Source organism: Panthera pardus, unplaced genomic scaffold, assembly GCF_024362965.1.
Source record: "Panthera pardus isolate Hobbes unplaced genomic scaffold, ASM2436296v1 HiC_scaffold_7, whole genome shotgun sequence".
Lineage (NCBI taxonomy): Eukaryota > Metazoa > Chordata > Mammalia > Carnivora > Felidae > Panthera > Panthera pardus.
The window spans coordinates 53,113,361-53,130,828 of NW_026527002.1; the positions used below are offsets into that span (position 1 = coordinate 53,113,361).

The following is a 17,468-nucleotide window of genomic DNA, read 5'->3' on the forward strand; positions in this document are numbered from 1 at the left end:
ACTGTTAACCTTACTTTCTGACTAGTTGGTTGTTAGATATGTAAAAGAATATTTTCACTGAATGCTTCCTCTAGGGAGTGTTCTTTAAACTTTTTGATGACTGTTATCCAAAAAAGAAAATTCATTTGTAATATTTATGGAAAATTACCAAAAGGACATGCAGTCTTCAAGATATTCTACATTTTTCTCTTAGATCAAGGCATAACACCAAGAGTAGGGCATTAACACTATATTTTTTGGAGTCATTGTAAAACTGATTTGATTTTATTTTATTTTATTTTATTTTATTTTATTTTATTTTATTTATTTTTTAAAGTTTATTCATTTTTGAGAGAGACAGACACAGCATGAGCAGGGGAGGGGCAAAGAGAGAGGGGGACAGAGGATTTTAAGCAGACCCACTGCCAGCACAGAGCCCGACATGGGGCTTAACATCATAAAACAGGAGATCATGACCTGAACCAAAACTGAGAGTCAGATGCTTAACGGACTGAGCCACCCAGGTGCCCCCAAAATGATTTTATTGGATAGTGCTTCACCAAATTCATCACTGTGTCCACTATAGGTGCATTGCTAATGACCTTACACTACATAAAGGAGAGCACTGGCAAATTAATCTCAGGTTTCTCAGAGAAAATTAGGATTGCCCCATTGTAACAAATCTTTTTTTTAAAAAAAATTATTCTGGGTCTTTACTTTGGCCACTAGGAATCTTACTTACAAAAACTTTTAAAGTCCTATATTTCTAAACCATTATCAGCTCACACTCAGAAAGCAAATGCTTATATTTGTATGGCATGGCAAGGACAAAAGAGGAGGCTGCTTATGGCCAGAGACATAGATATAGATATATTTGATATTAGAGGTCACTATATATATATATATATATGTATCTCACTATATATATCACTATATATTAGAGATCACTATATATATATATATATATATATACACACACACACACACACACACACATATATATACACACACACATATATACACACACACACACACACACACACACACACACACACATACATATACACCCACACATATATTTGTGCGCAAGTATTTGTGTTCATTCCTCCTCTACTCAAGTACAGGTTTTTGTCTCAAAATATACTTCCCCAATCACGGTCAGCCATTTATTCTGGTCAAGCCAGTTTTCCTATGATCCCTCTGACTCCCCTTTTTTCTTTTCTTGATCCTTTTTTTTTTGTATATTCCCTCCATCTTTCCTTCCTTTCTTCCCTCCTTCCATCTGTTGTTCTTTTTTCTTTTTGTTTTCTTTCTCTTTCTCTCTTCTTTCTTTCTTTCTTTCTTTCTTTCTTTCTTTCTTTCTTTCTTTCTTTCTTTCTTTCTCTTTCTGCTTATTTTCTCCCTAACCACTTTTGCTCAAACTGTTTGTCTTATAAAAGGCCTTCCGTCTCTCTAACAATCCTAACTCCCCATCATTTAATTACATAGATGTAATTTATCTATGAGAAACTTTCTCTGGCTGCTGTACTTGAGTCAGAGCACTAATTTTCTCTTTGATTCCAGAAGCTGAGATTCTTTTTATTACCATGAATAATTTATTATTTGCACTTCTTGATGGTTTCTTCATTTGTCCTTCTCCTTTAGTATTATACTTTTTGTCACTCACTGGATTGCAAACTTCTTGATTGCAGTGACTTGCTATCCAGATCCATTGGATCTCCCTTTCCACATATCAGTTTGGATATAGAAAAGGAAGCTCCCCCATAGTCTGTGTTTCAGTTGTCTTTCGCTTTGTAGCAAACAACCGCAAAATTCAATGCTTTAAAACAATCATTTTATTTTACTCATGGCTTTACAGGTGAGGAAGTTGAGAATGGCTTGGCTGGTAGTTTTTCTCACCTCCCTTTGATAGCAGCTGGGGCAGCTGGGGCTGGAGGATTCCAACTAGACTTCTTCAGTCACATGTTAGGTTCCTTGGTGTTCCTTGACCTGTCTCTCCCTGTATGATGTCTCATCCTTCAAGGCCCCTTCATGTGGCTTAGGCTTCTCTCTGTTGTCTTGAGGTAATTACACATCTTATATGATGGCTGGCTTCCAAGCTGCCAGGCTAGTTAAGAGATTTGCCTCTTAACTCTAGAGAACAAACTGAGGGTTGCTGGAGGGAAGGGTGGTGGGGGGATGGGCTAAGTGGGTGATGGGTGTTAAGAGGGGCACTCGTGATGAACACTGCATGTTATATGTAGGTGATGAATCACTAAATTCTGCTCCTGAAACCAATAGTACACTATATGTTAACTCACTGGAATTTAAATAAAATCTTGGAAAAAAAAAAAAGAGAGATGCCAGGAACTGGCACAGTGACATTTCAAGCTTCAGTCCTATTCTTCTATTGGCCAAAGCAGTCACAGAACCTCTCAGATTCAAGAGGGTAAAGAAATGGATTCCAGTTCTTGATGGGGAATATGATATGGTCACAGTGCAGGAGGGCGTGCAGGATGGGAGTTATGGTTGAGACCATTTTTAAAACCACAGTCTGACTCAATCTGTGGGTAAATTCAATGGTATTATGTTAGATGTGCATTTGAGTAAAATGTACAATATATAAATTGAGAAGTCAAGACTTTGAAAGTGAAAATGAATGCTATTTTAGACCAAACAATCAATTAAAAAACAAATGTATAGACCAACATTTTATTAAGAGGGTCTAGAGCGGCGTCAGAAGATGGCGGCATAGGAGGACGCTGGGCTCACCGTGCGTCCTGCTGATCACTTAGATTCCACCTACACCTGCCTAAATAACCCAGAAAACCGCCAGAGGATTAGCAGAACGGAGTCTCTGGAGCCAAGCGCAGACGAGAGGCCCACGGAAGAGGGTAGGAAGGGCGGTGAGGTGGTGCGCGCTCTACGGACTGGCGGGAGGGAGCCGGGTTGGAGGGGCAGCCTGCCGGCCAAGCAGAGCCCCCGAGTCTGGCTGGCAAAAGTGGAGGGGCTGGACAGAGTGTGTTCTGACAGCAAGCAGGACTTAGCATCTGGGAGGTCATAAGTTAACAGCTCTGCTCAGAAAGCGGGAAGGCTGGAGAACAATGGGAGGGAGAGTTGCTGAGCCCCGGGACGACAGAGCTCAGTTTGGCAGGGAACAAAGGCGCTCGCCAGCGCCATCTCCCTCGCCCATCCCCCAGCCAAAATTCCAAAGGGAACCAGTTCCTGCCAGGGAACTTGCTTGCTCTGCACAAACACCCAACGCTGTGCTTCTGCGGAGCCACCCCTCCGGCAACGGGTCTGACTCCCTCCCACTGCCACAGGGCCCCTCCTAAAGTGGATCACTGAAGGAGAAGCGAGCTTAGCCTGCCCCTCCTGCTCCCCGTGCACCTTGCCTACCCCCCCCAGCTAATATGCTAGATCCCCAGCACCACAAGCCTGGCAGTGTGCAAGTAGCCCAGACGGGCCACGCCACCCCACAGTGAATCCTGCCCCTAGGAGAGGGGAAGAGAAGGCACACACTAGTCTGACTGTGGCCCCAGCAGTGGGCTGGGGGCAGACATCAGGTCTGACTGCGGCCCCGCCCACCAACTCCAGTTATACACCACAGCACAGGGGAAGTGCCCTGCAGGTCCTCACCACTCCAGGGACTATCCAAAATGACCAAACGGAAGAATTCCCCTCAGAAAATCTCCAGGAAATAACAACAGCTAATGAACTGATCAAAAAGGATTTAAATAATATAACAGAAAGTGAATTTAGAATAATAGTCATAAAATTAATCCCTGGGCTTGAAAACAGTATAGAGGACAGCAGAGAATCTCTTGCTACAGAGATCAAGGGACTAAGGAACAGTCAGGAGGAGCTGAAAACCACTTTAAACGAGATGCAAAATAAAATGGAAACGACCACGGCTCGGATTGAAGAGGCAGAGGAGAGAATAGGTGAACTAGAAGATAAAATTATGGAAAAAGAGGAAGCTGAGAAAAAGAGAGATAAAAAAAATCCAGGAGTATGAGGGGAAAATTAGAGAACTAAGTGATACACTAAAAAGAAATAATCTACGCATAATTGGTATCCCAGAGGAGGGAGAGGGAAAAGTGCTGAAGGTGTACTTGAAGAAATAATAGCTGAGAACTTCCCTGAACTGGGGAATGAAAAAGGCATTGAAATCCAAGAGGCACAGAGAACTCCCTTCAGACGTAACTTGAATCGATCTTCTGCAGGACATATCATAGTGAAACTGGCAAAATACAAGGATAAAGAGAAAATTCTGAAAGCAGCTAGAGATAAACGTGCCCTAACATATAAAGGGAGACCTATAAGACTCGTGACTGATCTCTCTTTTGAAACTTGGCAGGCCAGAAAGGCATGGCAGGAGATCTTCAATGTGATGAACAGAAAAAAATATGCAGCCGAGAATCCTTTATCCAGCAAGTCTGTCATTTAGAATAGAAGGAGAGATAAAGGTCTTCCCAAACAAACAAAAACTGAAGGAATTCGTCACCACTAAACCAGCCCTACAAGAGATCCTAAGGGGGGTCCTGTGAGACAAAGTACCAGAGACATCGCTACAAGCATAAAACATACATACATCACAATGACTCTAAACCCGTATCTTTCTATAATAACACTGAATGTAAATGGACTAAATGCGCCAACCAAAAGACACAGGGTATCAGAATGGATAAAAAAACAAGACCCATCTATTTGCTGTCTACAAGAGACTCATTTTAGACATGAGGACACTTTCAGATTGAAAGTGAGGGGATGGAGAACTATTTATCATGCTACTGGAAGCCAAAAGAAAGCTGGAGTAGCCATACTTATATCAGACAAACTAGACTTTAAATTAAAGGCTGTAACAAGAGATGAAGAAGGGCATTATATAATAATTACAGGGTCTATCCATCAGGAAGAGCTAACAGTTATAAATGTCTATGCGCCAAATACGGGAGCCCCCAAATATATAAAACAATTACTCATAAACATAAGCAACCTTATTGATAAGAATGTGGTAATTGCAGGGGACTTTAACACTCCACTTACAGTAATGGATAGATCATCTAGAAACATGGTCAATAAAGAAACAAGGGCCCTGAATGATACATTGGATCAGATGGACTTGACAGATATATTTAGAACTCTGCATCCCAAAGCAACAGAATATACTTTCTTCTCGAGTGCACATGGAACATTCTCCAAGATAGATCATATACTGGGTCACAAAACAGCCCTTCATAAGTTTACAAGAATTGAAATTATACCATGCATACTTTCAGACCACAATGCTATGAAGCTTGAAATCAACCACAGGAAAAAGTCTGGAAAACCTCCAAAAGCATGGAGGTTAAAGAACACCCTACTAACGAATGAGTGGGTCAACCAGGCAATTAGAGAAGAAATTAAAAAATATATGGAAACAAACGAAAATGAAAATACAACAATCCAAACGCTTTGGGACACAGCGAAGGCAGTCCTGAGAGGAAAATACATTGCAATCCAGGCCTATCTCATGAAACAAGAAAAATCCCAAATACAAAATCTAACAGCACACCTAAAGGAAATAGAAGCAGAACAGCAAAGGCAGCCTAAACCCAGCAGAAGAAGAGAAATAATAAAGATCAGAGCAGAAATAAACAATATAGAATCTAAAAAAACTGTAGAGCAGATCAACGAAACCAAGAGTTGGTTTTTTGAAAAAATAAACAAAATTGACAAACCTCTAGCCAGGCTTCTCAAAAAGAAAAGGGAGTTGACCCAAATAGATAAAATCATGAATGAAAATGGAATTATTATAACCAATCCCTCAGAGATACAAGCAATTATCAGGGAATGCTATGAAAAATTATATGCCAACAAATTGGACAACCTGGAAGAAATGGACAAATTCCTAAACACCCACACTCTTCCAAAACTCAATCAGGAGGAAATAGAAAGCTTGAACAGACCCATAACCAGCGAAGAAATTGAATCAGTTATCAAAAATCTCCCAACAAGAGTCCAGGACCAGATGGCTTCCCAGGGGAGTTCTACCAGACGTTTAAAGCAGAGATAATACCTATCCTTCTCAAGCTATTCCAAGAAATAGAAAGGGAAGGAAAACTTCCAGACTCATTCTATGAAGCCAGTATTACTTTGATTCCTAAACCAGACAGAGACCCAGTAAAAAAAGAGAACAACAGGCCAATATCCCTGATGAATATGGATGCAAAAATTCTCAATAAGATACTAGCAAATCGAATTCAACAGCATATAAAACGAATTATTCACCATGATCAAGTGGGATTCATTCCTGGGATGCAGGGCTGGTTCAACATTCGCAAATCAATCAACCTGATACATCACATTAATAAAAGAAAAGATAAGAACCATATGATCCTGTCAATCGATGCAGAAAGGCCTTTGACAAAATTCAGCACCCTTTCTTAATAAAAACCCTTGAGAAAGTCGGGATAGAAGGAACATACTTAAACATCATAAAAGCCATTTCTGAAAAGCCCACAGCTAACATCACCTTCAATGGGGAAAAACTGAGAGCTTTTTCCCTGAGATCAGGAACACGACAGGGATGCCCACTGTCACCGCTGTTGTTTAACATAGTGTTGGAAGTTCTAGCATCAGCAATCAGACAACAAAAGGAAATCAAAGGCATCAAAATTGGCAAAGATGAAGTCAAGCTTTCACTTTTTGCAGATGACATGATACTATAAATGGAAAATCCGATACACTCCACCAAAAGTCTGCTAGAACTGATACATGAATGCAGCAAAGTCGCAGGATACAAAATCAGTGTACAGAAATCAGTTGCATTCTTATACACTACTAATGAAGCAACAGAAAGACAAATAAAGAAACTGATCCCATTCACAATTGCACCAAGAAGCATAAAATACCTAGGAATAAATCTAACCAAAGATGTAAAAGATCTGTATGCTGAAAACTATAGAAAGCTTATGAATGGTAATCGAAGAAGATATAAAGAAATGGAAAGACATTCCCTGCTCATGGATTGGAAGAATAAATATTGTCAAAATGTCAATACTACCCAAAGCTATCTACACATTAAGTGCAATCCCAATCAAAATTGCACTAGCATTCTTCTCGAAACTAGAGCAAGCAATCCTAAAATTCATATGGAACCACAAAAGGCCCCGAATAGCCAAAGTAATTTTGAAGAAGAAGACCAAAGCAGGAGGCAGCACAATCCCAGACTTTAGCCTCTACTACAAAGCTGTAATCATCAAGACAGCACGGTATTGGCACAAAAACAGACACATAGACCAATGGAATAGAATAGAAACACCAGAACTAGACCCACAAACGTATGGCCAACTAATCTTTGACAAAGCAGGAAAGAACATCCAATGGAAAAAAGACAGTCTCTTTAACAAATGGTGCTGGAAGAACTGGACAGCAACATGCAGAAGGTTGAAACTAGACCACTTTCTCACACCATTCACAAAAATAAACTCAAAATGGATAAAGGACCTGAATGTGAGACAGGAAACCATCAAAACCCTAGAGGAGAAAGCAAGAAAAGACCTCTCTGACCTCAGCCGTAGCAATCTCTTACTCGACACATCCCCAAAGGCAAGGGAATTAAAAGCAAAAATGAATTACTGGGACCTTATGAAGATAAAAAGCTTCTGCACAGCAAAGGAAACAACCAACAAAACTAAAAGGCAACCAACAGAATGGGAAAAGGTATTTGCAAATGACATATCAGACAAAGGCCTAGTGTCCAAAATCTATAAAGAGCTCACCAAACTCCACAGCTGAAAAACAAATAACCCAGTGAAGAAATGGGCAGAAAACATGAATAGACACTTCTCTAAAGAAGACATCCGGATGGCCAACAGGCATATGAAAAGATGCTCAATGTCGCTCCTTATCAGGGAAATACAAATCAAAACCACACTCAGATATCACCTCACGCCAGTCAGAGTGGCCAAAATGAAGAAATCAGGAGACTATAGATGCTGGAGAGGATGTGGAGAAACGGGAACCCTCTTGCACTGTTGGTGGGAATGCAAATTGGTGCAGCCACTCTGGAAAACAGTGTGGAGGTTCCTCAAAAAATTAAAAATAGACCTACCCTATGACCCAGCAGTAGCACTACTAGGTATTTACCCAAGGGATACAGGAGTACTGATGCATAGGGGCACTTGTACCCCAATGTTTATAGCAGCACTCTCAACAATAGCCAAATTATGGAAAGAGCCTAAATGTCCATCAACTGATGAATGGATAAAGAAATTGTGGTTTATACACACAATGGAGTACTATAGGGCAATGAGAAAGAATGAAATATGGCCTTTTGTAGCAACGTGGATGGAACTGGAGAGTGTGATGCTAAGTGAAATAAGCCATACAGAGAAAGACAGATACCATACGTTTTCACTCTTATGTGGATCCTGAGAAACTTAACAGAAACCCATGGGGGAGGGGAAGGAAAAAAAAAAGAGGTTAGAGTGGGAGAGAGCCAAAGCATAAGAGACTCTTAAAAACTGTGGGGTGCCTGGGTGGCTCAGTGGGTTAAGCGGCGGACTTCGGCTCAGGTCATGATCTCACAGCCTGTGAGTTCGAGCCCCGCGTCGGTCTCTGTGCTGACAGCTCAGAGCCTGGAGCCTGTTTCAGATTCTGTGTCTCCGTCTCTCTGACCCTCCCCCCGTTCACTCTCTGTCTCTCTGTCTCAAAAATAAATAAATAAACGTTAAAAAAAATTTAAAAAAAAACTGAGAACAAACTGAGGGTTGATGGGGGGTGGGAGGGAGGGGAGGGTGGGTGATGGGTATTGAGGAGGGCACCTTTTGGGATGAGCACTGGGTGTTGTCTGGAAACCAATTTGACAATAAATTTCATATATTGAAAAAAAATTTAAAAAAATAAAATAAAAAAAAAAAGGGTCTACACAATTAGGTTCTGGTCTGTGATCTACCTGATAATTATGATGTGATGAGCTCCTGGTACAACAGTAGACTCTGTTCTTTGATTAGGTCAAATGCAATATCACTAATTCTACTGCAGCAGCTTTTGCTGTGTCAAATGTAGTAATGCCGTGGGCATAATACTCTCTATGTTAATGGCTTGGAATTTAGTTTGAAGTCCAACTTTTTCTTGAAAAGGCACTCATGGCTTTCCAGGTTACTTCTCCAGTCTCAAGTGTCATTGATTCCAATCCTATGATATTCTTTTCAGTTCTGCAGACTAACCTACAAAACAAGCAAGAAAACAAATTATACTTTATTTATTCACTTTATTATTATTACTAAAATATATTTAAACATATACTATTTTTAAAATGCTTTGTGTGCCATGCAGGATAAAAGATACATTTTGGTTAAATTGAATGGGATAAGCTCTTACTTAGTTCCTGACATCTAAGATTACAGTCCTGTGTGTATGTCTGTGTGTATTTATGTGGATGAGGATTTGAGAGAGTTTGCTAGTGTAGTCTACATAGAGAACTAGATAGTCTATCTTAAAGTTTTGAGGTAGAATATTGGTATTATCTTATTGGGTCTTAACATCTCTTACTAAATTGGAAGTTCGTGAAGGTCAACACTGTGTTATGCACCTTTTTTTTTCCCCTGGCACATTTTATATACCCAACAAGTATTGAATACTCAACTCTCTGCAGTGGAGTTTCAATGCAAATGGAACTATTACTGGTAAACTAATTCTGATTTGACCACATGGGGAATTTGTAGCCCTAAAACAAGCTAACTCTAACTTCCCAGAACCTTGAGAAAAACTTTTGATTTCTTGCATTTTGGGTGAATCTTTCTATGCCTAAATCCGTCCCCTTGAATGTTTCTATTATTTACACTGACTTACCTGTAATCTTAGGAACTGCTGATGATGGAATGTTTTCCAAAGTGCTTGAAATCAAATACCCCTCACTGAAACATTACTGGATATGGAATGAATCAAAAACATGTGGATTAAATTTCCCTGAAAATTTCTTTGGTTATAAAAATTAAGGGGAAAAAGTGTTTGGCCAGATGCATTGTGGGTGATGCCAAACCCAAATTGTTTGAAAAATGTGTGTGCTGGTTAGATAAACAAACAAACAAGTTTTATTTCCCTCTTGCCTTGTAAAAACCTCACACTTGCTATAAAAATCTCAGGTCAGCTTGCAGTCAGGTTTTATAAAGGTTTTTGAAAAGTCTGTAGTTTCCTTCTTTACCTGATCATTGGAGGCAAATCACTATCTAGGTAAATGCTCCAGAGAAGCAAGTAAGCAATGTTGATGTTTCTCAATAGATTGCAATGGATTGAGTGATGTAAGATGTATTTGTAAGATGTAACATTCAGATGGTTTCTGAATGTTAACTGAAGATTTTATCTAAAATAGGTTATTTCTCAAGAGAAGCAGTTGACTTTTTCAACTTAAACTATTCCTAAAATATTGAAAAGCTTCAACATGATATACATATATGAAAAGGAGAAAATGCCTTTAGCATTCAGACAATTACTTGAAAGTAACTTAATCCCTAAATCCTACTTAATGAAATAAAGTGTTTTAGCGTTAAAATACAGTTGTAATGGTTGTTACCATTATTTTCATCCTCTCCATCAAAAACTATCAAATAATTGGTTTAACATCTATATTCCTGTACCCAGCACAATTTAAGGAAAATCATGTGGATATGGTCCCTAGCAATTAGACAGATACATGGATATTAGACAGATACATGTATAGCCTAGTACAACAGAAGAAAGACATTAGGAAATAAGTGGGCCACAAAATATTTGTCAGTGGCTCTGACACTTAAGTGTCCATAAGTATCACCTGAAGAGGTTATTAAAATTACAGATTGTAAAAGTCTTTACAGAGATAGCAGTGTGCAGTATCTGTGTTGTGGGATGTTTGGATAGATGGTGGTCAGAGGATGGCATAGGATGGATAAAATAAAACAAAACCTGACCTTGTTCTCAAAATATATTATAATATAGATGGAAATTATATAAATCACTTACTTCCTAAGCAGTTATTGTTGAAACTTGTCAGTATTTGCCTCAATTTTCAAGATTCTTTTAAGCATGTAAATATGGAGTATTTTCATTTAAGAATGAAGGAAGATATAATTTGGTCATGTTGGAAAGGTATTTAAGATTTGTGGGTTAGAGTATATGTATCTATGTATAGTGAAATTTTCCATTTTTATTTCCAAAAACGTATGGTTTCAAATAACCTTAATACCTGAGAGAAAACATTAAGATCAATAAATCAAAAATCACTAAATTTCCCAAGCTAAGGAACCTGAAAAGATGGAAACGGTATATGTCATATGAAATATTTGGGAATAACAATCTGTTCTTGACCTCTTCAACACAATGATTGTTTAGTCACTAGTAGGTTGTAGCTGATATTTGAGATTATAGAACCAAGAGGTATTTGTTTTATAGTTTGGTGAGGTGCAGTTGGGCTCAATGGAAACATGCTGATGCTTCAGATGTATAGATAATGCTCTCATTGGGATGAAACTTGATATAGAAACCAGAATTGGTGCCAGAGTTTGGCCAGGTGAGGATTCTTGTGATTTCATTCTTTTTCAGCAACATCTTTGATCTCATCTCCCTTCTAGTTAATTATCAATGCCAAGTAACTACTGTGACTACATTTTTCTGTCAATGAACTGATCTGTCATAAATAACCATAAAGGTATATCTTCAAATATTTATTCAGGACTGACATTTATTTTCTGGGCACCAACTCTTGGATTCTTCAATTCCATATTATTTTTGTGTTAAAGAAAATGGGATTAAAGGTGTCCCTTTTTCATAGGTTTCTGGGTGCTAAAGAAACTGGAACCTACTTAACATTATTCTAGCTCAAGAAATATTAAAATAATTAAAATAATATTTTAAAATTTTACAAAATATCTCAGAATAATGAATATTTGGGAATCAAATATTAGAAGTATTGGGATCAGTCTCATTTTCCAGATGAGGAAATGAAGCTAGTTGGTTTGCCTAATCTCACATTGCTAACCAATTGTTAGAGGTAGGTCGAGTCCAGCTTATCTCATTTTCGGCATCGGGCTCTGGAAGGTTCCACAAGATCAGAGCTTTAACAAGATTCATCTAAGAATTGGTGGATACTATCTATGATTCACTACTATAAGCCCCTAGACTCAAGATAAAGTGATCTATTTAGCTTCATGCATACATTTGACATAATATAGGGGCATGGAATGTTAGAATGCGAAGGCGCAGTGGAGAAGGTAGTGCAACTCTCATTTTTTCTGATAAGAAATGTGTTATGTGAGGTTTTCATGCTCCAGCTGCATCCTGGCTCTAGTTAATTTCTTCTTCAAGCTGATATTACTTTCTTGTTGCTCTTCTGTAAATCATTACAGCTTAGATTTGCTTGGCATGGTTATTTGAATTATGCCAACTTATTATCTTCATTGGCAGCAAAATAAAAAGTACAGGTCTTCTATATATTGTAAGTCAGGTTTTCTGGTAGCAATCTCAAATCTGGACTGTCAGCCACTTCTGCTGCTTTGCTAACCAGCCATTTAGAACATAAACCTCTGGGTTCAAAGAAAAAGAAGCAATATTTGGTTGAGTTGGCTTGGCTCTTCTTGCTTCTTTAGTATTCAAGTGGACAATTTGTACAATTTCCCTTGCTTTGATCTTAGCTGCCCACGCTACCAAGTTGCAGGCACAATTGCTTGCCCATCCCGTCATCCACAGACTTTGAAGGAAATGTAAAAAAGCTCACCCATTGTGAAACTTGCAGACTTAAAATGCCTTACAGTTATTGCTGCTGCTGACTTGGGCCACATGAGACGAGGCAGCTCCCGCCACGTCTGCCCCCAAACCACCCACCCTGCCAAACCTCTCACTCTTGCCAACATCATTTCCTGAATAGTGAAACTCCTCAATGCATGTCCACTGGCATGCCCCTGGAAGAGCAGGAATATCCAGTCAGGAATTAATTAATAGGGAGAAGGCAAGACAGAGCCTTCTATTTAACTTGGAACCATGATAACCACGAAATGGCTCTGCATATTTTGTGAATCAGATTGCTGTCAAATCCATGTATGTTTTGACTCAGATACAGATACACTTCAGTGATAGTAATGTTCTTTGGTAAAAACTATTTGATGTTCAAAAACCTTGAAGCCATTCAGACCACTTTATTTCCCCCTTTCCAAATAGAAGTTTGCATTTTGTCCACCACAAAGAGACTGCAAATGCCAAAAGGCCCGAGTTCACTTTGAAAGTCCAAACCCACAAACTCTGATTGGCTTCTATACTTGGCCAGATATATTCTCCAGGGCTCCAGACCTTACATCAGTGGGGCACCATGATGTCATAATGAAGAGTGTGTACTGTGGGGGAAGACTACCTGAATTCAAATCCTTCAACTGTATCTTTGAATAAATTGCCTCATCTTACTTAGCCTCAGTACTTCATCTTCTAAGGAGGCGGTAAGAATACCAACTTCCTTGTGATACTGTATGTGGAGTATTTAGAAACCTGACACACAATAAGTAATCTAAGAGAAGATTGGGGAGAAGTAACTTTTTGGTAAGGTTTATTTGTGTTTGTGTGTTTCCTTTTCATGTTAATGAAATGAAATGATCCTTATTAATAAAGTAGGCTAAGTAATTGTGAAGTGTTACAGACTTTTAGTTTTTAAAATCATTTTAAGATATCTTGAATGGATATTATACAACAATTTCTGCCCAACATATTGCAGTATTGCCACTCCTTCTTTTCTTCTCTTTCTCTTTTATGCCTTAGCCCAGATTAAAGTCTTTTCCCATTTTCACTAAGCACAATTAATATTTCTGCCTTATTTCCCTTGGACTCCATACCCCTGAGAACATATCAAGTACATTTGACATTTTAGTTTGATTTTAAAAAATACTTTCTGGAGAAAATGCACTAATTGTCATCAGAGATTAAAGGGAATAGGAATGGAACTTGAAAAGACAAGAAGGCAAGAGGAAAGAAGGATGAAGAGGTCCACAGATGTCAAAAAGTATGAACTAGGAAGTCCAACTATGATAATTCCTGTAAGAAAAAGGGAGGAGGAGTCACACTTACTTAACAGTGAAGTGCTAATACACTAAGGGCAGAGTTTTACTAGCATTGAGATAGATTCCAGTGATAAATGAGTTGTGTAGTGATGGAGGTTTTTGTGAGAAACTCAGAGTGAAGGCTCAAGAATTTAATTGACTTCAACAGGGGTACTGCATTTGGGTGAGGGCCAATAAGTGAGCATTGGATGCTCCATTTAGTTCACAGGGACATTAAAGTACATGCTTCATGCTAGACCCTTAATATGTCATATGAATGAACACAATAATAAGTGAATGAATTAATGAACAAACCAATTAAATACTATAGCCAAAAAGATGTAGGAAGTCAAACATAATTAAATTTATATTTGTATTCCAAATATTGAACTATACTAGTAGAATGTTCTGAAACCTGCACTGTTGTAATAAAAACTGACTTATTGGCAGGTCGATATCTTGGATCTTCCCAAATGAAAAATAAATCAAATGGGTCTCTTTTTCCCGCTCTCAGCGAACTGGCTCAGTATATTGTTGCTACCTATCCTTTACATCCCAGGAGATGCTGGACAACCTATAGGGCAGAAGCTGTAGAGAAGGCCAAAGACCAGTTTCCAATATGACTCAGGAGAGAGGGTCACTACCCCAATAGAGATCACCAAGATGAATGTGGCTCAGGAACGTCATATCTCATGGCAGCAAAGTTTTCGTCTAGGAAGTCATTAGTGACCGGATTGTTATTAAACAAAAGGCATTTACTTACTAAGAGGTGGCCTCCTAGAAAGTGTCCCTCACACAAATTCATTCGCCGCAACTTTGTTATCCACACAAACCAAAGCCCTGGACAGAAAGAAGCAGATGACGTCTCCTTTAACAAGTACCAGTTCTCTATTGACACAAATTCAGTTGTGATTATTGAAGGCCTTTACTCCAGATTGTTGCAGGTTGGGTTCCCCCAGAAGTAGGTTGTGAGATGGAGATTAATGTTCAAGACACTCATTGGGAAGCGCTCTAGAGATGAATACTAGTAGATGGGAGGGGAGGGAAGCAGAGCTGGGCAGACCAAGAAGTTGAGATGTTACACCGTTTTACTAAAGACCTCTGCAGATCCCTTGGGAGCTTTAGAACTGGGATGACACTTTAGAGTTCGGGCAAGGTGGCTAGACTTTTATACCCCTGCATGGATTCAGATGGAATGAGGACACTGGATAGTGGCTTCCCCTTAAAGTACAGGTGGCCTTAAGCAAAGCAGTTTCCTTCAGCTGAGACAGTCCTCCAAGAGGGCTGACAGCACGGGGCCATCTTCAGGCAGTGTTCCCAGCAGCTAGGGAGATAAATCCCGTGTTGTTGCGGGGAATCTCAGCAGTACATGATAGCATGCCACACAGGTAGTCTTTATGTATTTGTCATGACTTCTTTATGAGATCAAAGTAAATGAAACACAAGAACTATAAAAGTAATTTATTTCATCAGATAACATCAAATCTGGCAGATTACTATGCTTAGGTGGAATCCCATTATAAAATCCTAGTTGGACATTTAACTGTGATCATACAATAATGCATTTTATTTCCTTAGATGATTTTTGTCCAAAATTCTTATCAGTATGTAATGGAAAGTTTGGGAGAGATTTAAAAAAACCCAGATACATAATATAGGCAATATTTCTTTAATTTTTAGTTGTGGTCTACTGTACTAGAGTATGACATTATGGTAAGTTTATGCTCTCAGATAAAAATTTTAATTCCTTTGTTTTCATATTATAAGATCTTTAAGGTACATTGACTTTCGTACCAAAGTAGGAAAATATAATAATACATACCAACTTAGAAGTGTGCTAAATTTCAAAAGTTTATTGCTAAGCCATTGCTTGGAACTTTAAGTTGTTGTATAGATTTGTACTTGAGTTGATTTATTATAAGCTTTATATAGTTATTGCTTAATGGTGTAAGTACTATCATTCCCAAGAGTATTGTTTTTATAAAGTTCTGAGCTAATGATCCCCCCTCAGACCAACTGAGAGAGAGAGAGAGAGAGAGAGAAAGAGAGAGAGAGAGAAAGAGATCTCCTAGACAGAGCAGAGTGCAGTGGGTGGAGGAGATGATGTAATCTGGGCATCTGGGAAATCTTCCCTGATTCAGCATCGCCTGAGCACTAAAAGTTAAGTAGGGATAAATCAGGAGAAGGTAGGAATACAGGGGGAGGGGACTTCAGAAGAGCATTATAGGCATAAGAAAGCATGTACAAAGGACCTGAGGTAGGGAGGAGCAGATGAAGGTGAAACCAAAAGCCTCAGAAGGGGGATGAAAAGTGTAAAAGAAAAATTTTACCTACTTAATAATTGAGCCTTAGGACTACCTTACTTACAAGGACAATTTACCAGTGTTGATTCTCAAGTAGTTTTCCTGAAGACTTTCCCCCCACTGGTTCTCCCAGATCTTGTATGAAGAGCACTAGTAAGGAGGGAGGGTGTGTGTGAGAAAGTATGCGGGCTCTTTATGGGAGAACTTCACAATCCTTTTCCTCAGACAGATTGCAGGCATGTCATTGTATGAACCGTGATGCTAAAATTTGTAGGGCAATGACAGGAATGCATACCATTTCCTGTCTTTACTGTTTGAAAAAGGCTAAAGAGGAACCTGCAAGCAAACAGCAAGCTTTTGTCTTCTATACTGTAGCTTCTGGAACTGATGAAAGTAGATGATCCAGGCACTCCACCCCCCCTCACTGCCTAACTCACAGCAACTCAAAGTCTCTTGTGCCTACTGCCCTTGATATACTCCACGATTCTTCCATCAACTGCAGAGTCTGTATTTTGAAAGTAAGTCATATATTGTTTATAATATACATGATGCATTTCAACATTTAAATAGTTTGGAGCAGTGGTAATGGGTAAAAAAGATTTGATGGTGAGGATCCAGACCAGTTGCTAGATTTTATGTATTATGAACATAACTCCCCTATTAGATCTGTGCTTACTTTAGGTCTGGTTTTAGATCTTTGCTTGACTGTGATTTTGAAGCTGAACTTTGTTCATAAGAAATCCATTTCACTACAGTTTGGTCTCTCTGGGTCTCAGTTTCATCATCTGTGACCCAGTGAACCAAAAGATAGACAATTGTGACAGCTCGTCTACTTCAGTCTGAACATGTTATGGTTCTTTATTCTATATGATGGTAGTTCTGTCACTGATCATCAGTGCTTGTTGGAGTACTTTAGTAAAAGTTTAATTCTATGCTGTTTGAAGCTGTTCAATGAATCTTTTCCGCCACCCTGCAGCCTGTAGGGACTGACGCACTGAAAACAGTACCTATTCGTTGAAATAGCCCAGGAAGTGCTGTGGTAGTTGAAATGCCACTCACCTTCTCAACTCTGAGAGGAGCTACTTACATTTATTATTTTTTATTGAAATAGGAAAGAATGGTTCAGTGACCTTATGCCCTGTTCTGAGTTTTAGATGCATTAATG

General features: G+C 39.0%; 1 long non-coding RNA gene across 1 annotated transcript in view; it reads left to right on the plus strand.

Moving 5' to 3' along the window:
* The first annotated feature begins 11,949 nt into the window (after positions 1-11,949).
* LOC109277933 (uncharacterized) overlaps positions 11,950-17,468 on the plus strand; it is a 176,423-nt gene continuing 170,904 nt past the window's right edge. Inside the window, exon 1 of the long non-coding RNA XR_002085405.2 lies at positions 11,950-13,506. This is a non-coding gene — a long non-coding RNA (uncharacterized LOC109277933). The remainder of the gene's footprint in view (positions 13,507-17,468) is intronic.